Source organism: Moschus berezovskii, chromosome 20 (genome assembly GCF_049115385.1).
Source record: "Moschus berezovskii isolate FMDL1 chromosome 20, NW_MosBer_1.0, whole genome shotgun sequence".
NCBI lineage: Eukaryota > Metazoa > Chordata > Mammalia > Artiodactyla > Moschidae > Moschus > Moschus berezovskii.
In genome coordinates, this window is record NC_142479.1 from 28,035,722 (window position 1) to 28,058,961 (window position 23,240).

General features: G+C 47.5%; 1 protein-coding gene across 1 annotated transcript in view; it reads left to right on the forward strand.

The window, feature by feature from the left end:
* ASIC2 (acid sensing ion channel subunit 2) overlaps positions 1-23,240 on the forward strand; it is a 1,233,617-nt gene that overhangs the window by 31,150 nt on the left and 1,179,227 nt on the right. The window lies entirely within an intron of this gene.

Sequence of the window (23,240 nt, forward strand, 5' to 3'; positions counted from 1 at the left end):
GCCACTGCTGAGTTTTCCAAATTTGCTGGCATATTGAGTGCAGCACTTTCACAGCATCATCTTTCAGGATTTGAAATAACTCCACTAGAATTCCATCACCTCCACTAGCTTTGTTCATAGTGATGCTCTCTAAGGCCCACTTGACTTCACATTCCAAGATGTCTGGCTCTAGGTCAGTGATCACACCATCGTGATTATCTTGGTCATTAAGATCTTTTTTGTACAGTTCTTCTGTGTATTCTTGCCACCTCTTCTTAATATCTTCTGCTTCTCTTAGGTCCATACCATTTCTGTCCTTTATCGAGCCCATCTTTGCATGAAATGTTCCCTTGTTATCTCTAATTTTCTTGAAGAATTCTCTTGTCTTTCCCATTCAGTTTTTTTCCTGTTTCTTTGCATTGATCGCTGAGGAAGGCTTTCTTATCTCTCCTTGCTATTCTTTGGAACTCTGCATTCAGATGCTTATATCTTTCCTTTTCTCCTTTGCTTTTCGCTTCTCTTCTTTTCACAGCTATTTGTAAGGCCTCTTCAGACAGCCATTTTTCCTTTTATAGGTTATTACAAGATATCAAATGTAGTCCCATGTGCTATGCAGTAAATCTTTTTTTGTGTACTTTATATACAGTGGTGTGTATCTATTAATCCCATACTCCTAACTTACCTCCTCCCTTCCCCTTTGGTAGCAGTAAGTTTGTTTTCTGTCTGTGCATCTGTTTTGTAAATAAGTCAATTTGTATTATTCTCTTCTGTCTTTATACAGATGATTTCAGTTCATTCTCCCAATAACGGAGGGAAGCAGGTATGTTCCCAATCAGGTCTCCAGATGGCTTAAATTGGGGGCCCAGACCTCCCTTTGGAGGAGGCTGTTTCTAGGGAGGCCCTGGATTCCAGAGAGCCCCCCTCCACCTCAGATAAAGAGGCCAGCTAGGCACAACCTCCAGGATAGATGGGGGAAGCATAACTACTTTCCCTGGAGCCCTCACAGTTTATAGACAACATCCGTGTGTGTGCTCACCATGTGATGACAGGGCATAGTGATGGGGCAGGTGGAGTTACTCCTGCTCTGCAGATGAGGAAATTCAAGTTCAAGGAAGTGAAGGGGCTTTTTCCAAAGTTGTGTCCTGGCCAAGTCAGGGTCCCCAGAGAAATCAGCCAGACTAGCCATCCTGCACATGGCTTATAAATAATAAGATTAACATCCTCCTTCCTCAGAGAGCCCTTGCGTTAAGCTTCTGGGGTACAGGATAGGGTACCTCAAATTCCAGGACAGCACCAACCATTGGCTCTAAAGTTCCCAGAACACCTCCCGCCCCCGCCAGAGAGCCAGGAGCCCTAAATTGCCCTGAGAGGAGTCGAGAAGCCAGACTCAAGGTAACTCACGCAAGGGCTGGCACTGACTCTCAAACACTCATTTCCAGATTCGCAGACCTTCTAGGAGCCTCTTCTTCACTTGGTGTCTTCCGCAGCCGTGGCTCCTGCTCATCAGACCCCGAGTGGGATAAAAGGAAAGGCCTGCCAAGCTGCAGACTGAAATCTCTCTTTTGCTCTTTTGGTTGAGCATGCTGTATCTCTCTCAGGGATCTGGGGACAGAACTCAGACTCGGGAAGATGCCACTGGCTCCCGGTTCCTACTGACCACTGCCTGTGCTGCCAAGGACCGCCAGGCTGGCTGTGCCCCAAGGGACAATGGGGTGACCAGGTAGGGCTGAGTCAGAGGTGGCTGGGCCCAGGTCCTGGTGGCTGAGCCGGGGGCAGAGACCTTTAGGTGGCTATTTATAGATGCTGATGGTCAAAGGGGAGGGAGCTATCACAGTGGGAGAAGGGCAGTAGAGCTGAGATGGGGTAGGGTTGTCAATTTATTTAGGGAACTGATGGCTGACTCAGAGTGGATGCTTCCAAGTGGTCCCTCCACAAATTCTCTCCCTCCCGTCCCCATTATTCAACACTGGCACGTGGCCTTGTCCCAATCTCAGCTGTCAGCACATCACTGCTTGGCTCAGCGGTGGTCGCCGTTGCTTCTTTCCCATTGCCTCTGTTTCCAGTTTCTGTTCTCAGTGCTGCAGGCTACATACTCCAAACTCTGCTCACACGTGCAATTCACTCTTTCCTGAATACTCTCTTTCTCCACTGACTGCTTACTAAACTTTGCTCATACTGTTCATTCTTAGAATTGGTTCAAAGTCTACTCATCTTCTAGCATCTCATTCAGGGTAACTTTCCACCTGAGGCTTTCCTGGGGTCTCCCTTCTCCCCAACCTGCCCCCCACTGGACCCGTGTTCTTCCTCCGTGGAACATCTTGGCACTCTTTCCTCTCACAAGACATGCCTCAGATTGGCCTTATAATATATTGATTTATATGTTTCCCTTCCACTGAACCCGTCCCTTCATTTCATAAAGCATTTATGAAACATCTCGTGTCTGCTGTGGAGTTGCTTAGGGGTGCATCGTTATACAAACATCAGTAATACAGGGCCCAGCCCTTGCGGAGCTTGCAGCCCTGATGGGGAAATGAACATCCTAAAAAATTCCTTATGGGGTGACAAGCACCAGGGAGAGGACTTCCCGAGTTTGGAGGAGATGATGTTTCACACTCAGTTTGAGAAGGGACATGTGGACACTGAAGCATCCCAGAGGCCAAAGCCATCTTTCAGACAGGGACTGTGTCTTTCTTGTCTATTCCTTGTAGCATCTGGGACACAGAAGATGCTCAGGACTGTGTGTCATCTTGGGAAGAGGCAGGTCTAGGCTCTGGTTTCTCCAGGCTCCTTTGAGCCCTTACCTCCACCACCTACTATAGTTATCCAGTATCAGAAGTGTTTGCATGTCTGTCTCCACACACACAGGCTGAGAGCCCCTGGGAGGCAGTGGTTGAACCTAATTTATCACTGCATTGTCTTCAGAGCCTGCACAGAGGAAGGGTTTAATGGAGCCTCTCTGGATGATGTCATGGATAGCACTGATTGTTCCCAACTAATCCTGCCTTGGAAAGAATGTGACAGGCTCAGGTAGAACATTCTTTCCTCATGTGTCTAATTTTACAATGTGTGAATGAGTGAATCCCCCTTCCCCACAGACAGCCTGAAGCATGCAGAACCACCCTGAAAATGACAAGGTGCAAGTTCCCTTGGTGGCTTTATTGTCACCCAGCTGGGTTCACCTGGCTGTTGGATGACAGAGCTTCCTGTTGCACTGGGCCAGCTGCCTTGTTAATTGCAGCCCTCTCAGATCATCGGAACACTTCCCAGGTGGCACTAGTGGTAAAGAACCCTCCTGCCAATACAGGAGATGTAAGAGGTGCAGGTTCAATCCCCGGGTCAGGAAAATCCCCTTGAGCAGGGCATGGCAACCCAATCCAGTTTTCTTGCCTGGAGAATCCTGTGGACAGAGGAGCCTGACGGGCTACAGTCCATGGGGTCCCTAAGAGTCCAACCCAACTGACTTAGCGCACATGCATGCAGATTGTCAGGCCTCTGTGAGGCAGGAAATGGTGTGGCTGAGGGTGACAGCTAGCATTAGCTTTTGTTCAGTACTTGTGTGTGTGCTCAGTTGTGACCTTGGTCCACTCATAATCCATTTAATAGATTTCAGGGAAGCGTTGATCTGCGGTGTCTGAAAAAGGTGGGTGTAGCTCTGGCAGGAACTAGTATGCCCTGTTTTAAGTACTGAATTTAGTTTTTCAACCAAAGGGCTCTGTGGCCAAGGAAGCTTAAGAAAAATCTGAGTAAAACAAAACTGTCTACTTTTCTTTGCTGCAGGACTTATCAGTACCCTTTACTGCGGCTGACATGCCCTGTGAATCTCCAGTGATGTTCCTTCTCAGCCAAAAACCATTTTACACCCCAGAGCAAACTTTTGGGAATTATCCACCCCAGGAATAGCATGAGATACAGCCTGTTAGAACAGTGTCCTCGCCTTTTTATACATGTATATCAAACTTAGTCATGTCAGACCAGGCATTTTAAAGCTGATTCTTCCCAACAACAATTTCCCAGAACCCTTGGATTTTATAAGAAAAGAAAAATCATGAAGAGGATTTCCTATTTAAAATCATGGAAAGGCCAAAATCTTGTAATAACCACTCTTAAGAGCAGGTCACCAGGCTAGTTACCCTGCTTTCAAATACATTTTGATGTTAAGGAAGTTGAAAAGAGGAGAAAAATAAAGGGGCAGTGGATTTAAGCAGGGCAAGATCAGAGGGTTATTGGTCCAAGAATGACTGAACTGGCTTCCTGGGGACCTCATGGCGCTAGTGAGGAAATGGACCCAGAGACAGCAGAGAACTTGCCCAAAGTAAAACAGGAGAGCAAGACAGAGGGAGGTTCAGGGCTCTTTCTCCCAGACCTTGGCCTGGGAGTCAGGCGGAGCTGGGCCCAGCTCTGGCTCTGCCATCCACAGAATGGAATAGTAGACGCTGCCAGTCCCTCTGTAATTGGGTGATGCCAGTCCCCACCTCATAGGGCTACTGTCAGGATTTGGTGGGATAAAGGCTATCACATGCTTAGCCTAGCGCTTGACGGTGTAATCTGTGTTTAATAAATGTAAGCTATTAAAAGCCAGGTTCATAAATACTGCATCCTCATAGTTCACAGGCCCTTGGACTCTGGGGGAGGGATTACACATCACTCAGCAGATTGATTTTTTTTTTTGGTGATTCTTCTCCTTTTGGTTCACTCAGTTCACTTTGTCGGTGAGCCCAGGAGATTGCAATTTAAGGAACCACCTGTGAACATGAGAAAAGAACTAGCCCACCCCCCACCAACCATGTCAGAATTTCTGGGATGCCTCCAGGGCATCTGACTTTGTTTGACAGCTCCCTGGGAAGTTCCACTGTGCAGTCAGAACTGAGTTACCCCCAGACCACCCTCTCTACTGACCTAACCCCCCACTCCCCAACCCAGCTTTCAGCGAAAAAGAAAGAAGCCGACTCTGACTCTTGCTTTTTGCAGGGCATCAAGAAATGCTTGGTCCAGAGTGCTGGAAGTGATACTATTAATAACTTGTTCCGCTTGCACCCAGTTTGAGTGCTGAAATGACCCCACTGATGTGAGGTTGTTGGGCAGTGACTTTTACCCCTGCCCCCATTTTACCAATGACAAAGGTGAAGTGACTTGCCTGGGGTCCTGAGACGCGTTAATAGGTCCTTCCTCTCCTAGGGGCTTGAATACCTGTGCTTTGAAAGCAGTTGGCGTACAGTGGGTGGCCAGCAGTAATCTCAGAGAAGCTGTGTGTCTCCTTGCCTTCCTCCACTTCCCCTGCTGGTGGTGGACTCCAGGAAGCTCTCGATGGCAGGGGTTACTGGAAACTCACGAGTGGGGCTTCTCAATAGGGATGGGGAGGTGGGCATAGCAGAATTGCTCCATCAGACTGTGTCACCCCAACCCCCACCGCTGCATAAACTCACACAGATCAGATGTGTTAATTAATTCTTCACAACCACGGCCTGAGCCTCTTACCACCTATTTCCTTCTTCCCTATTTCTCTCCTTCCTTCTCTCTTTCCTTTTGTCCCCTCCTTCTCAAACATTTACTGAAAGTGTGCAGAGCGTGAGGCACCCTGTGAGCCTCAGAGTGTGACACTGATTACCCGCATCATAGGCTCTCTTCATGGCTGTCAGTGTGCCCTCCTTGCCAAGAGCCTTCCCTCATTTGATTCTTAGGCCACCACATGAGATAGGATCTAATTATAATCCCTTTTTGTAGATGAATAAGTCTGAGGTTCAGAGAGGTTGGGTGAGTTCCCTGTGGTCACACAGCAAGAATAAAACAGCTGGTATTTGGATTTGCGAGGAGGGTTGGCATTCTTTGCCCAAAGCCTGGAAACCTTAGTGCAAGACACACTTGGAGCCCATAGAGCCTCAAGTCTGCACTCTGCATACCCTGTCCTTCAACATTTGTCATGATCCCTTCTTTGAATGGCACAGGTTCCCACATTCGGTTTTGCGTCCAGCTGTCCCTTCCTGTAGAGGACGCCAGGTGATATCCGACTCCTCCTTGGAGCTGCTGGCATCATCTAGCTGGAGAAACATCAGGGGAAGTGGAGGTGTCTGGCTGACCCCCAAGAAGGGGAAGGAACGTGTTCAGGCTGAGAAGGGTCCCTGCTCCCCATCGCTCCTTTCTTGATTCTGCCTACCTTTTTGTGGAGCAGAACTGATTGCTGTGTGACTGGTTCGGGAATGGAGCGAGGCTAATGGTCTGGAGAGAGAAAGGGCTCACATCCTCAACCAAACTGAAACCCCTGGCTACGGACCCATGTTGGCTGGAGCCATTGTTTCAGTCAAATGCGAGACTGTTCTAGTTGTTGGGGGAGCACCAGTGATCATCTCTCTCTCTTTCTCTTTTCTTTTTTTTTTTGCTTTTCAGAGTTTAGAATGAAGTTAAAGAGAGATAAGCAGACACGAGGGTTGGAGACAGAATCAGGAGGATGGGGAGACGGGAGATAGGAGAGGAAGAGACCTAGATCCTGCGATAGTCAGGCCTCATTTCTAGTTGGAGAAGCCCTGATTCTCTTTTTGATGTATTTCTACCAACACCAAATGTGTGGGGCTTTGCCTCGCACCAGCCAGTGCTTCGGTTCTTGGGACCCCAATGGGGTGTCCTTCAATTCCACTCAATTCAGTTCTGACTCTGACTACTGGACACAGCGCAGGCCTCCAGCTTAAGGGCTCCGTCCCACGAGACTGTCCCCCATGTCAGACGCCACCCCAAGTCCTGGCTTCCTGTGGGACCAATGGGCTTTGAATTAAGGTGCCCAACCTTTTGTTCGGAGGCTTCCCAAGTGGCTCAAGTGGTAACGTATCTGCCTGCCAACGCAGGAGACTCAGGTTCGATCACTTGGTCAGGAAGATCCCTTGGAGAAGGAAATGGCCACCCGCTCCAGCATTCTTGGCTGGGAAACCCCGTGGACAGGGGAGCCTGGTGGGCTGCAGTCTGTGGGGCCTCTCTCTGACCCGCGTTAGTGACTGAGTGCCCACACACATTGTTTTTGTTCAGGTTTGATAATTTGCTGTAACAGTTCATAGGGCTCAGGACTCCTTGCTATGACCAGTTTGTTATAAAGGATAGGAACTCATACAGCTGGATGGAGGAGCTGCATAGAGCAGGGACTGGGGGGGGAGGGGCACGGAGCTTCTGTGCCCTCCTGGGCGAACCCCTGTTCTCCTGAGGGTGATCACTAACTTGGGAGGCTCCCATCTCTGGCTGCTGAGGGTTTGTTCCCCAGGATATGGGGTGCCCAGGCCCAGCGGCAGCCTCCTAGTGTTGGGTGTTCAGCTCAAATGGATGATCCCTGTGTTCCCGGGCTTAGACTTTGACCACAAATGAACTTCACTGCCTTCCTGATCAGTGCTTGGCCGAACACCTTCCTCGTGATGGTTTGGGGCCAGGGCTTTCCCTGTGTACAGTGGCTCCACCTGGGCCCCGGGCCTCCGGTCCTCCCCCGGGTCCTTTGTGTCTTGCCATGAGACAGCGGAGGAGATACACCAGCTCTCGGGTGTGCGGGTCAGAGCTGACCCACTTTTCTGCCTTCACACTCCGCTGAGCAGAAAACTCCATCCCAGGGCCCCGTTCCAACTCACAGTGGGGGCTGAGACACGTTATCCATCTGTGAACCCGGGAGGGGAAAGTGTCTCGGGGTGGGTGCCGATGCCTCTGCCACATGCTCCCTGATCTCTGCTGTCAAGGGTTCACGTGTCTGGGTTCCTACTGGCTCCTCGGCACCCAATTACCCCCCACCCACGTCCAGGTGCCTGTGACTGAGCGAAGGAATCAGGCATAAGAACATGATTCCACGTTAGGCTATGTGTGGGGCTGTGAGCTGGTCCCACGATCTTGCCGTGCCTCAGTTTCCCCCTTGGTGAGATGGGGATGACCATCCCTACAGATCGTGGGATACTGTATGAATGATATGATACTCATTCATTCAGTCATGCGGAGGAGGAGCCGAGGGGTCTGCGGCAGAAGCAGTGACTCCACTAGAGCAGCCCTGCTCTGTATTTTGAGCATGTTTTCTGGCTGGTTCTCTTGTCTCCTGGAGGTCCCGTGAGCCACCTGATGTCCTGTCATACGTTCCTTTACTGATGAAACCATCTGGGGAGAGTTCTGTCGAGTTGGTGTTACCCCCAGGGACTACATTCAGACCTTCATTTGTGGGATTTCCCTGGAGGTCCAGTGGTTAAGACTCTACTTTCCAGTGCAGATACTCGGGTTCCATCCCTGGTCAGTGATCTAGGATCCCACACGCAGAGGGATGCAGCTTAAAAAAAAAAGAGACTTTCAGTTGTTTCCTGATCAAGGACAAGGTCATGATGTCTCATCATCTCCATCCTACTGTAATTCAAATAACAGTGATATAAAGCAAAATCACACACACACACACGGAGCCCCAGCCATGTACTTGGATGGCTGCTTGGTTTCTGGGCTATGCTAATGGCAAGGCCTGGCCAGCCAGTAGACAGACTGTGGCCTGGCATGGGAGACAGACAGGGGGCCAGACACATGGAATGGTGTGTCAGGTGTGCAGTGGTGAGGGGCCCTCTGAGGAACAAGCATTCAAATCTGCTCTAGAACTCAGGGAAGGCTTTGCAAGGGAAGTGACTCTAATTACAAAGGAAGATGTTTTCCAGACCTGGGAAGGAAGGCCATTATCAGCAGAGGAGCTGACATACGTAGTCCCCCTGTCCCTGAAAGATCTGGGGGGTAATTGGAATGTAAATTGTGACTTGGAGAGGACTGAAAACTGAGGCTGGACAGGTCAGCCATGGACAGATCAATGGGATCATTGACCATGAAGTTAAGAGGTTTGAACTTTATTGAGAAGGCATGGAGAATCCATTGAAAGAATAGAAATAGAGACATGGTATCACCAGCTTTCATCAGAGGGGTCAACAGACTTCTTGTGAGACTCTCATAGTAATCTGGATTTAAAAAGTGCTATTGTACAGATCAATGATGCCTAGGTGCATGAAGCAGCTTTTAAACTGCTCAGAAAGTGTATTAAATATTATAGTCTCAGCAGGTGATAACACCCATTGAGCTTCTTCAAGGTCTCAGGCATTGTGTGAAGTACTTTCCACGTATTATTGTGTTTACTTAAGTTCTGTGCCTCAACTTCCTTACCTGTGAATTGGTGAGAAAAATAACACCAACTTTACCAAGTTGTTGTGATAACAACTGACTTAGATAGAATAAAGAGCTTCTCAAAAGAGCTTTGAATGATCCCCAGCCCAAGGAACCTTTAATAAAAGCCAGGGCGACAACAATCCTGGAGGTAAGATTCCATGGTTGAATTTCATAGATAGGAAAACGGCAGTGGGCTGGACTACTCCGGTTATACGGGGTGGTTCCAGGGTTCAGAGCTAGACTCTCACGGCTGTTGGCCCCAGGCGCTCAGCCAATACGCGACCTCTGTGTTCATTATCACTGTCGTGATGACTCAGGGATCTAAGCGAGGAGCAGGTGATGACTAAGGTGACTCCTAGGGACATCTCCAATGAACAAAGGATGCTTGCAAGAAGCTGACTGCCATTCCCATGAGTCAGCTCCCTCCAACTCCTGAAAAGTCTAAGGGGTTCCGTTGGGTTTCTGGGTCATGGCACCAGTTTGGTTTGAGCTCAGAAGCTCCATCTAGGTGGCACGGCCACTGAGCCAGCCTAGAACCGACCCACGCGGCTGTGAATCTTCTCTCCAGTTCTAGGGTCAGCAACAGTTATCTTAGCAGGCAGGATTGTCTGCTCAGAGTTTCCCACCCCCTTTGGAGAGGGCCACATTGCAGGGGATTCTAGATTCTTCTCTGATTGGCTGGCTGAGGCTCACCTCTGCCAGCTTGGAGCAGTGGTATCACTGGCTGCCCAGAAAACTGTTGACTGGGGGCAGTGAAGTAAGGCCCATGAATTTTTGATGGATCCCCCTCCTGAAGACATCAGCATGCCCTTGAAGGTGGATAATTGAAATTCAGATTTGGATATTCTATTACTTGGCGATATTCTTTATGAGGCAGCTTTGTGTTTCCCAGTGACTCGGTTGCAGCTTTAGTGACTCCATTATGGAGAAATATATTGATTTGTCAGGGTGGTGTCAGGGGCACTGCTCTGATGAAAATTGATTTATCTCTCGCCAAGCAGCTTGTGTTTTTAATTCGTCTTTGCCTCCAACAAGGCGTGGGGTGGCTTTGTGTGTGTGAGGAGGGCACCTCCACCCTCAGGACCCTGTCCACCACCAGACACTGAAAATAAGGCTCAGGGTGCAGCCCTGGCTCCGGTTTGATGTTCTGTGCCGAGGTTGATAAAATAGCTCCCCATTTGCCTCTGCTGGTGTTGATAACATTTGTGTTCAGTCTTTCCCTTCCCTGACACAGACCCCCGTAGCTGGGTGTGACGGATGGGGACCGTAACTCCCTCAACCATGGGAGGATGGCTCTCTGTCTCTCTCTTTGACAAGAAGCAAGTCGATACAAAAGTGGCAAGTGGAACTAGAGAGGTTTCCATTTGCTTTCCGATGAACTGCGGGCAATGACTTTTAATTGTGAGACTTCTCCAGTGTTCAATGGCTCGTCCCTTCATTCATCCAGCCAGTGCGATGGCGTCTGGGTGCCTGGCCTAGGCTCTCTCCTCTGACACCTTCTAGCTGAGTTTGGTGGGCAGTGATTTCATCTCTCTGAGTCAGCCTCCTTGATCATAACGGGAAGATAATGATGCTAAATGGATAGGATTGGTGAGAGGAGGGAAGGAAATGATGCATGTAAGTTGTTAGCACATGGCCTGGCCCCACACAATAAAACAAGGGTTGAAAGTCAATAGGTAAAATAAACAAAATAAAATGGGATCATTATGTGTTGGGCTCCTGCTCTGTGATTATGCTGGCTTCGGTGAGACAGATGGTTCCTGAACCCAAAGAGCTAAGTCTAGGGATAGAAACGTGCTGGGTCAAGGCAAATAGCATGAAAGTATGGAGAGGGACATCCAATTTAGAGTGGGAGGGGGAAGGTTCAGAGAGGACTTCTGGAACGAAGTGATATCTCAGCTCATTTCAAAGTAGGAGCAAAAATTGGTTAAGGGAAAAAAGGAGTAAAGTTGAAAGCAGAGGCAATGGTATGTGAAGACCCTTATTGTTTAGACAAGTCATTTGATATTGGAATATTTCAGTAGGCTTGGAACAAAGAGGGTGCATGAGTTTGGGGGTAGGAGGTGATTCCAGAACAATGATTTCAGTCCTCATTGTGAAGGGTCTTGAGCTAAATAGAGATGCTTAAACATATTTGTCAATGTCCTGAAGACTCAGAGGCACCATTACAAGGGTTTAATCAGGGAAAAGCATGGTACTTTGGAAAGTGTCTCCGACAGCGGGGTGGATGATGGATTGGAGGGACACTTAAGCTTGATGGAACCTGTAACAGGAACACGCACTTGAAGGTTGTTTTCTTTTTTAATATAATCCAGGTACATAGAGAAAAAACACTAAGGGTGTGATGATTGGAAAAAGTCAGAGAAGGTAGATAGGAGAGATAGGATGGGAGGGCATGTTGGCTGGGATGGAGGCTGAAAACACAGAGGAGGTGGTCACTGTCCAGTGGCTGGAAGGACAGTGGGTGTATTAGTTTCCAAGCAGGTGCCCTAACAAAGTCCTCTATCAGTTCAGTTCAGTTCAGTTCAGTCGCTCAGTCGTGTCCGACTCTTTGCAACCCCATGAATCACAGCGCGCCAGGCCTCCCTGTCTATCACCAAGTCCCCTATACTGTGTGGTTTAAAGCAACAGAAATTTATTGTCTAGGTTCTGGAGGCTAGAAGTCCAAAGTGTAGAAAGAGTCATACTTCCTGTGTAATCTGAAGGGAAGAACCCATCCTTGCTTCTCCTGGCTTCTGGGGTTTACCGGGATTCCTTGGCATTCCTTGGCCCATAGGTGCATACCTCCATCTCCATCATCAAATGGCCATTTCCTCCCTGTGTATTTATCCTATCCTTTTAGGGACATCAGTCATGTTGAGTTAGGGTCCCACCCGATTCCAGCATGACCTTGTCTTAACTAATACATCTGCAATGACCCTATTTCCAAATAAAGTCACAGTGGAGGTATTGGGGTTCAGAATGTCCAGTCTACTGACTGGAATACATACACAATTCTTAACAGTCCAACCTCCAACCCCCCAAATTAATATCCCTCCCTCATGAAAATATATTCATCCTACCCTAACACCCCCCACAAAGTCTTAACCATTCCAGTACTAACTCTGTCTCATCTAAGTGAAACGTGTGTGCATGCACACACACACACACACACACACACACACACACACACGTATGGTGTCAGATTCCCACTGTGCTGGAAAATAAGCCGAGAGGGCAGGTGGGAGAAGTAGGAAGACTGAAGAGGTTTCAGTTTTGGTTGTCAAATCAATATCTCTCATGAGACACCAAGTGGAAGTTGGGTACTGCATGTTCTTGTAGATATTATAGTTGGATATCATGCAGTCTTTTAAAAATATTTTATTTATTTATTTTGGCTTGCCTAGAAAATTCCATGGACAGAGAAGCCTGGGGGACAGAGAAGTCCATGGGGTTGAGGAGTCAGACACAACTGAGCACACACACACACACACACACACACAGGTTTTAGTTGCAGCATGTGGGGACCTAGTTCCCTGACTAGGGATTGAACCCAGGCTCTCTGCATGGGCGTGCAGAGTCTTAGCCTTCGTTTTCTCTGGAGCACCAGGAAAGCCCGGATACCACCTATTCTTGTAGGTAGTTGGATACCTGTAAGAAATGAGTGTGCCTCTTGTTCTGAGGTGAACTTGGAGAAGAAAGGCAGATGGAATGATGATGCATCATGGCAGTGAAGACATGGAGCATCAGTTGCCCATTCACTGGATATTATTTCTTGATGCTCACCTTACATCAAGTATCCTGGGGGATTTCAAGATACACCTGCCACAAATCTCATCCTCGAAGAGCTTACAGTCATAATGGGATTTGTGGCTGGACCAGAACTTACAGTCCACAAACAGCTGCAAGGCAAGATAGTAATGAAAAGTATTGACCACGAGGAGACATGATAAATTGCTGTGGGAATTCATAGAGAGTGGATGTGATCTCTTCCAGAAGTGTGTGTGTGTGTGTGTGTGTGTGTGTGTGTGTGTGTAGGAGGAGGGGAATTCAAAGAGGAATTGATTCTAGAGCTGGGCTTGAAAGAATGGGTCAAATTTGGGCAAGTGGTGATGGGGTCAGGGTGGTTGATTTTGCAGGCACATAGGAGAAATGAGAAGGAGGTCATCTAAATACTATCCTAGGAACGTAAGGCATTTAAATTAAGTATGAAAGTCAAACTGCATATATTTTGGTATAAAAAATCAGGAAAACAAAGCAGCATTTTCATTTATCTTACTTGATACAATAGCATTATGTAGAAGAAGATCCTGTTATTTCCACTTTCCGATGAGGAAATAGAGGCTTAGGAGAATTGAATAGCATGTCAAGCTCACAGAGTTAGTAAAAGGTAGAGCTGGTACTCAAACTGATGTTCTTTGACCCCAAAGCCATGGTCTTTCTGGTGTGTCTGCTTTATTATTCCTCTCCCTTTATACAAAATCCTGATTCATACTTGCTTCCTTGGTAAAACTAGCCCAGAAGGAAATCTATGGGGGCCAAGATGAGGAAATGGGCAGTTTATAGGGGGACCTTTTTTCTGATTCCAAAGGAAACATCTTTTCTGCTGCAGATCCTCTGGCTTCCAGTGTGAAGGCTGAGGAATGGGCAAGAATAATTTTCTGCCTAAGAGAATCCCACAGAAGATCATCTGGCTATCAACACAGTGGGTGCAGCCAGGGCAGCAAGGACACCTGTCCATGTTCAAGGTCAGTTTGGGCTCGGACAGCACAACCTTAGAGTACCCATTCCCTGGACTGAAGCCAAACAGTCTCGACATCTCACAAGGGACCTGCAGAGAAGACTTAGGATTCAGAGAAGGAAGGATATACTCTACCCGCATTCAGAGGAGGAGGTGGCTCGGCCTCCAGGTCAGATGGTCTTGCTCTATTTCCTGACCCTGACCGGCAGCCTTTCCAGGACTGAGAACCTGACCAGAGACCCGTGAGCAATCATCACAAACCCATCTCACATCTGGGACCCTGGCCAGAGGCACATCCTGCTGACGGTGGCTAGGAGCCTGGTCTGTATGTCTAAAGGGCAGCAGTGCTTTATGACTGCATTGCCTTCAACCATGATGGGATCTTCTGGAAGAAGCCTAGACACAGGAAGCTGTAGGAAATTGGTCCTTGTCTGCTGAAGATGTCTCTGTACCAAATAATAATAATAATATTTTTAAAGGAAAAAAGTATACTGTTAAGCATGTTCCTTTGTGAGTTTTTACAGTGTACCTGACACTATTCTGAACGCCTTAAATTCATTAACTCATCTAATCCCTCTCTCTTGTGCTGGGTGTTGGGTCTGACTCTTTGCGACCCCATGGGCTGTAGCCCTCTAGGCTCCTCTGTCCATGGGATTTCCCAGACAAGAATACTGGAGTGGGTTGCCATTTTCTACTCCAGGGGATCTTCCTGTCCCAGGGCTCGTTTCCTGCATTGGCAGGCAGATTCTTTATTGCTGTGCCACTTGGAAAGCCCACTGCTACTCTATTAGATGGATGCTATTAGTATACCCATTTTATAGATGCGAATTGAGGCTCAAGAGGGATTAAATAAACTGCCTAGGATTACACAGTCTGTTAGTGATGAGGGGAGATTTGAACCCAGGACCTCCTGATATTGGAGCATATACTCTTAACCCCTATTCTGTGCTTCCTCACCTTGACACCCAGCGTGACTCAGGGGAGCCCCAGCATGCAGCCAAAGGGAGAGTCCCGAAGCCTCATGGAGACTCTCTCAGGTCCTAACGAAGACGTCACATTAGCGGGTGTCATTCAAGGGTATTGTGGAGCTCTTGTTCATTCCAAGGCCAGGGCAGAGCAATGTCCTTGAAGCTGATGGGAGGCATGCCCCTTGCTGTTGTTTATCTAATTGCCCCCACACTCCGGAATCTGCTCCTCCCCAATATTCTCCATCGTGGTTAGTGATGACCTGATCCGATCCATCTGATCTCCAAAACCAGAAACCTCAGAGTCATTAGCGACTTCTCCCTCCTCTGGCGGGCCCCACCCCCCATCCAATCCATCACCAGTCCGGCAAATTCTTTCTGACACACATTATCTGGAGCCCAGCCTTTCTTGTCTCCACCCCCACAGCTACTCTCTGTGTATCTTCTGCCGAGATGCTTGCAGTCCCTCCTCTTCAGCTCACGTTTCTTGACTGAGATTCTTCCCAAACGGGACCTGAACTCTTTACGTCTCCCTTTCTGCCATGGCACTCCACTAACCCCAAGTTTCAGGTATGCGCATTCCCCCAAAATGATGTGCCTGCCCACGACTCTCAGTCTTCCACAATCTGCTCTGTCTCACATGTCTTGCTTCTGTTGTAGCACTGGGAAGACTCCTATTCACCTGTCAAGGCCCCCACAGTGTGGCGCTTCCTCTGGGAGGCCCTCTGGATTCCTCTGCTCCAGGGGGGTGTTCTCTTCTCCCTCCTCAGTGCTCTGGCTTCCCTTACTTATTTATATGTTTGGCTGACACAGACTGGATACTTGTAGAATATGTCTGTTGACATCTCTCTCTTCCTTCAGATACAGGATCTTATTTATCTTTCTCTCCTCAGCCTCTAGTATAGTGCTTAGACCATAATATGACAGGTGAAGGGCTGTTGAATAAATGGATGAAAAAAAAACCAAACTGACATATTGATGGTTCCCATTACATACAGTTCACACACACACACACACACACACACACACTTGCAAAAGGTATTGGAATAGCAGCTCTGGAGATTAGCTTAGTAAATAAGGAAACATGGTTACTGCCCATATGTCTACAACCTTCACCAAATCACTCCATGGAAAATACTGCCCTGTCTGGACTTCCCTGGCGGTCCAGTGGTTAAGACTCTGCACTTCCAATGCAGGGAGCGTGGATTTGATCCCTGGTTGGGGAACTAAGATCCCACGTGCTGTGCAGTGCAGCCAAAGAAAATACTGCCCTAGAGCTGAGACACACTAGCAGTCACTGTGAGCTTGGATGGTGTCTTTTAAGTCCCACCTCGAAGGAGAAAGCAGGTGGTGGAGGGAGAGGGAGAGGGGGCAGCAGCTATTTCAGAGCCTTCATGAAAGCTGCTTGGTAAGAAATAAAATCAAATGCCATCACCAGCATCACAGCCGCCCCCTGACTATAGCGTAAGATTTCTTTAACACCTTACCAGAGAAGCACCCCCATGGGCGGGATCATCCACCTCATGGGCCCGCACCGGGTTGTCAATTGCTGATGTAAGGCCTTTGCTCAATGCAGGCTTCTCTAAAGAGGATGGAGAATCCTCAGGGTGGAGAGCGTAAGCCCCATTCTATGTCCAGAGCTGTGCCAGGGACTCTGTTGCTTTCTTTGATCATCACAGCTGCCTGGACAGGGAGATGTCCTTATTCTCATTACACAGATCATGAAACAGAGGCTCAGAGAGGGAAAGGCATTTGTCTGACACCACACAGCCTGGGAGAATAAGGATTCAAAGCCAGGTTAAGGTGACGACAGAGGATGAGATGGTTGGATGGCATCACTGACGCGATGGACATGAGTTTGAGCAAGCTCCAGGAGTTGGTGATGGACAGGGAAGCCTGGTGTGCTGCAGTCCACGGAGTCGCAAAGAGTTGGACACAACTGAGTGACTGAACTGAACTGAACTGAAAGTTGGTCCCTTTTCCACCTCATCTGCTAGATCAGGAGGGAGGAAGGAAGAGGGTCAGGGACCTCTGAGTCAAACAACTTTCTCTGTGACTTTGCCAAGAGTCATCTGTACCCTCAACCCTCTGCTGCACCAACAGCAGACCTCAGGTGCTGACCTCAGGATGTCCATGTCTATCTCACACAATTTCCTGCCCTCCTGGGCTTTGTGTCTTTAGTGTTGGTCTTCAGAATCCATATGGAATGAACCCCATCAGCCTTCTCCTAGTTGTCTCCTGCGAAATTGTCCTATGTGCTTGAAACATATTTTCATGTATATACCTAAATGTGCTGCTTGAGCTATATTAATACACATATAGATCCCTGGAAAAAAAAGAGTTTTGGTTCAAGGGAACATTGGAAATGTGGTATTTACAGATGTCACATTCTGCAGGGATCACTGTCCAGATGAGAAAAACCCAGATATAGCAGGTAGGGCAGGTTTGGGAACAAAGCAGTAGAAAGAGTGTTTGAAGGAAGCAGAAATGTTCAGCCTGGATAGACTTGCCAATATTAATATTAGAGCAGCTCCAAGTGAGACAGCATAAAAGTTAGGAGGGAAAGATTTCTAACCAATGGAGTAATCAATGAAAAACAGTTTGAGCTATCAATGAACGGCCTTCTTACATACATATGTATTAGGAATTTATAGGTCTCAGCAGAAAGTGAAGAGGAACTCAAAGGCCTCTTGATGAAAGTGAAAGAGGAGAGTGAAAAGTTTGGCTTGAAGCTCAACATTCAGAAAATGAAGATCATGGCATCTGGTCCCACCACTTCATGGGAAATAGATGGGGAAACAGCGGAAACAGTGTCAGACTTTATTTTTTTTGGGCTCCAAAATCATTGCAGATGCTGATTGCAGCCATGAAATTAAAAGATGCTTACTCCTTGGAAGGAAAGTTATGACCAACCTAGATAGCATATTAAAAAGCAGAGACATTACTTTGCCAACCAAGGTCCGTCTAGTCAAGGCAATGGTTTTTCCCGTGGTCATGTATGGATGTGAGAGTTGGACTGTGAAGAAAGCTGATCGCCGAAGAATTGATGCATTTGAACTGTGGTGTTGGAGAAGACTCTTGAGAGTCCCTTGGACTGCAAGGAGATCCAACCAGTCCATTCTAAAGGAGATCGATTCTGGGTGTTCATTGGAAGGACTGATGCTAAAGCTGAAACTCCAATACTTTGGCCACTTCAAGCGAAGAGTTGACTCACTGGAAAAGACTCTGATGCTGGGAGGGATTGGGGGCGGGAGGAGACGGGGATGACAGAGAATGAGATGGCTGGATGGCATCACCGACTCTGTGGACATGAGTTTGAGTGAACTCCGGGAGTTGGTGATGGACAGGGAGGCCTGGCGTGCTGTGATTCATGGGGTCGCGGAGAGTCGGACACGACTGAGCGACTGAACTGAACTGAACTGAGACTCAGCACTGGAGCCTTATATGAAATGGCATTTTTGGCGGGGGTGGGGTGGTGGTGGTGGTGGCAGAAAGCTTCCAGTCACAGAAAGAGTTGGATGGTTAGCCATCATAAGCAGTGTTAATTCCAGTGCTAAACAGGTGATTGGAAAAGATGAGTTCTAGTGTATCGCAATTCAGTAGAGCAGTGGTCCCCAACCTTTTTGGTACCAGGAACTCATTTTTTGGAAGACACAGTTTTCACCAACCGGGGCAGAGGGGATGGTTTCAGGATGATTCAAGCCCATTCCATTTATTGTGCACTTTCTTATTATTATGTCAGCTCCACCGCAGATCTTTAGATCCCAGAGGTTGGGGAATCCCTGCAGTAAAGAGAGGTGCAGTCATCTCTGTGCCATCCAGATTACCCAAGGCAGGACACTGTATGCCATAATCACCGATTGACCACTGCAGTGCATGACTGCTATCCATGAGCCACATACCCTGGTGGCTCAGATGATAAAGAATCTGCCTGCAATGCAGAAGACCTGGGTTTGATCCCTGGTTTGGGAAGATCCCCTGGAGAAGGGAATGGCTACCCACACCAGTATTCTCTCTGAAGAATCCCATGAACAGAGGAGCCTGACGGTCTACAGTCTATAGGGTTGCAAAGAGTTGGGCATGGCTGAGCAACTAACACTGTCAGTTTCACGTTTCGCTTTAAGCTGGCGCCCAAAGAGGACTAAAGGAGAAAAGAACTGAAATGAAAGCAGAATGGTTTTGGCTTGAATTAATGTGCTGACCCACAAGGGGACTGATCGCTGACATGAGCATGTGAGGGGAGGCTGTCTCTCTGTCTTAAGTGATTCCTTGAAATCTTTTAGGTGCCCATTTCTACAAGGCTTTAATCTTAGAGTGTGCACTTTGCTCATGAGACATGTGAACGTGTGAGCTCATTTGTGTTTGACTCTTTGTGACCCTGTGGACTGCAGCCCATCAGGCTCTTCTGTCCATGGAATTCTTCAGGCAAGAATACTGGAGTGGGTTGCCATTTTCCCCTCCAGGGGATCTTCCTGGCCCAGGGCTTGAACCCAGATCTCCTGCATTTCTCGCATTGGCAGGTGGAATCTTTACTGCTATGCCATCTGCGAAGCCCGCTCATGAGACATAGCCCTGGGCTATAAAATCAAAATTGGACGGAAATACTCAAAATGTTCTGATAGCCGTTGGGCTTTCTTGTCCTTTTCCCTAACCTCTGTCCTGCTCCTTTGGCTCACATCTCTCAGCCATTCCCTGTGGTTTTCTCATGAGCTCTGAGATGAGAGGGATAGTGTTGGCTGGGCCTGAACCGTCACTCTTTGAATAACAGGCTGAATCTGTCACCCACCTCTCAGGGTGCTTGATCTCCTGTTTTTTGTTTGTCTGGCTTTTGTTTTCTTTTTTTAACTCCACGAACCCTCACTGTCCTCAGCCCAGAAACATTGTTCTGGGGAAAAGAACATTGCTTATGGGTCAGGCACTGGGCTAGTTGTAGTCTCCACCTGACACCTGATTCACTTTTAGCTCCCTCCCTCCCAAAAGCCTTTTCTGCAGATGAGGATCTAAGAGCTTAGGAGAGTGGTCTAAAACGGGTTCCCAACCTCCGGGCCCTGGACTAGTACCTCCTGTCAGATCAGCAGCCGCATTAGATTAGAAATAGTATGCATAGTAAACAAATGCACTTGAATCATCCTGAAATCCCGCCCCTGGTCTGTGGAAAAATTGTCTTCCACACAACTGGACCCTGGTTCCCAAATGGTTGGAGGCCACAGGTCTGAAAAACACAGTAAGCAAGTGGTAATGTCAGTTTCAGTCCAGGGGGTAGGTGGATGTGTATATATGTGTGTGTGTGTGTGTATCCTGAGTTCACATCCTGTGCCCAAAAGGTTGGAGACCTGGTCTAAAACACACAGCAAGGAAATGGTAATGTCAGTTTCAGTCCAGATGTGTGTGTGTGTCCTGACTCCATATACTATGCTGTTGCTACTCCTAGGGAAGAAGGGATCACCCAAACAGCAATCCCTCCCCCTGCCCGTCCAGCCCCGCCAGGGCATCCTTGCTTACATCGAAAGCAGACAGAACACACAGTCTTCTGAACTGGTGGATGCCCAGTGAGCCTCCTTTTGCTGGGAGGCAAGAGTTGTTCTGAGTGCAGCCCTTGAAAGCACCCTGTTGCCAATCCTGGCACCAGGTTTGTTTCATTCAAGTTGGTACTCACAAGAAGGAGCAGACGGCTTGGACAAGGGGACTGCCAATTTCTTCTTGGTCTGTGAGCATCTGCCCAAGGAACAGTGCATTCTGAGGAGCCCCAGGAGATAAGCGTCACAGCCGAATGAGAAATCCCCCTTTGTGTCTTTCTGTGTCTCCTTAGAGGTCCTAGCAGCTTGCCTGGAGGAAGTACCCAACTAATAGATAGCTAATGCCAGTCTGGAGCCTTGGTTTCCTCTTTAAAATGATGGGTAGCAATGTCTTCCTGGCAGGTGGTGAGTATCACATCAGCAAGCTTAGGCTCCTCTCACGGGATTGATAGTAAATTTTTGGTAATATTGTTCTCTGTTGATCCCACCGCTCTCTTTTCCCTCACCTGCCTCTCTGGGCCATGGCTGGGAGCAGAGAGTGTATCTTCTTGGCGGGGGGAGCAGATTGGTCGCTCTAACCAAGTGGTCACCTGCCACTGTGAGCTTAGGGCTTGTGCTTCAGAGCGCAGGTATAGACTCTCCACCAGGATGCTGTGGGTCTGGGTGCCGGTGACTGCCAGAAGCCCATCTGTGCCTGTCTAGCTCTGTCCTCTCCCACTCCCCAGTCCCTGGACCCTGCACCTGATTTGGGGAGTAGGAACAGGACTGAGAGCAAGTTCAGGTTTGGAGAGCACGATTGCACTGCTGTTAACACCGTGGAGAATATTAATAGGCCTCGCTTGTCCTGTCGAATGTCTCCTGTTCTCTTGGCAATATTGAAGCTGGGGAAATTTTTCCCCAACAGCCCCACAGACCAGAGCTTATGATGTCTTATAGAGCGAGGACATTCATTATAAGAAGCTTCAGGGAGCTTCACTGTCCAGCCTGTAACAAGGTCTTATCTGGTAAATGCCCAGAGGAGCAGGGCAGGGTTAGTTTCACATGTGGGCTTCACTGCAGAGCCCAGGGATTAATATGTAATACATTCAGCGCTGGTGAAGCATCGGATCTGTGGCTGGTTTGAGCTGAGAATGACACTGGGCAGGGGTGAATTCCTCTGTTTATTCCCCTCCCTTGGCTGCCCTGTGAGCATGTACAAGCGTGTGGGCTGAAAGATCACTTTCTATTCAGGGGTGTCTTGCCTCAGAAAACCTACAGGCAAGTTTGGAGAGGGTGGACCCTTAAGAAGGACCATCATTTTAATTTATTTTGGGCCAATGAATTTATTGTGGATGATATTTTTGTTAATGGATTTGTCACAGTAGGCTCAGTGTTTGCATGTGTTTTAACTTATTTAATTTGCACTCTGAAGTTAAACTTATTATCACTATTTACTGATGGAAAAGACTGAGGCTCAGGGATTATACATAAGTTGCTCAGTTCCACAAGTTTAGAATATGGAATAGCTAGTATTCAAATTCTGGTCCTTTCCATCCTGAATGTATTTATTCTTTCCACCCAAACAAGTGTCTGTCTTGAAATACAATTTCATAACAATAATGGGTATTTTGAGAAATTATATTTAGTTACTAATATCTTTAAAAAGTCGTTTATTTTCCAAGTTCCCAGGAGCAATTTTTCCATATGGATATGCATTTTAATATAGTTATAATGATTACCTAGGAATACTTTTGTGTTCTATTCTCTTGTCTTAATGTTGTATGATATGCTTTTCCTGACACTGCTAAATAACATTTAAAATTATCATTTATAAAAAGGCAAAATAATCCATGGGGTTAATTTCCCGTAATTTACCCAAACATTTCCCTGTTATGAGCCACTATTTCTTTTCTCACATTTTGCTAGTATGAGTAATGCTGCAGAAAATGTTCAAGCATAGACCTCCTCACAAGGCAATATTTTACCGAGGAAGAAACAGGGGATTGGACTCCGGCAGATGGAGTTTGAATGCAGTTTCTCCCTCGTAATAATGCAGCAGCTTTAGATAAGTCATTAGCCCTTTACTAGCTTCCTCTTCTATAAGATGGGAGTAAGGGTATGTGTCAAAAGATGGATGTGCAGAAATAGTAGATATGGCAGATACGTAATTGGTTTCAGCCCCACTTTTCTCCTTGGAAAACCCCATGGATAGAATGTCAGAGTACATATGCTTTGTGAGTTTTGGTACCTTCTGGAAAATTCCTTTTCAACAGGTTTAGAACAACTTATGCTACTGCTAGCATGTAGGAAAGTACTGTTTCATAAGCAGTTGGTTTTACTGTTTTTGGCGCCCTATGGGGTTTTGTTTTTATGCTTATGGTTCTGAAAGGGTAACAGGTAGGACTGAAAATCAGCTCTGAACCAAGCCATGGAAACAACCTAAATGTCCATTGATGAATGAATGGATAAAGCAGATGTGGTCCATATATACAGTTGAATATTATTCAGCCATAAAAAAGAATGAAAAATGCCATTTGCCACAACATGGTTGGAACTCCTCTCCAAACTAAGTGGGGTAAGTCAGAAAGAGAAAGGCAAGTTTTGCTGAGTAGCAGTATCATAGCCAGTGGTGTTTATTGGAGGCAGGATCGTTGCTAATTGAAAACTTTTCCAACAGAAAGAGAAAGACAAATACCATATGATATCACTTATCTGTGGAATCCAAAATATGACACAAGTGAACTTATCTACGAAACAGAAGCAAGCTCACAGACATAGAGAACGGACCTGTGGTTGCCAAGGGGGATGCTGAGTCGGGGAAGGATACAGGCAGAGTTTGCGGTTAGCAGACGGAGAAGGCAATGGCAAGCCACTCCAGTACTCTTGCCTAGAAAATCCCATGGACGGAGGAGCCTGGTAGGCTGCAGTCTGTGGGGTCGCTAA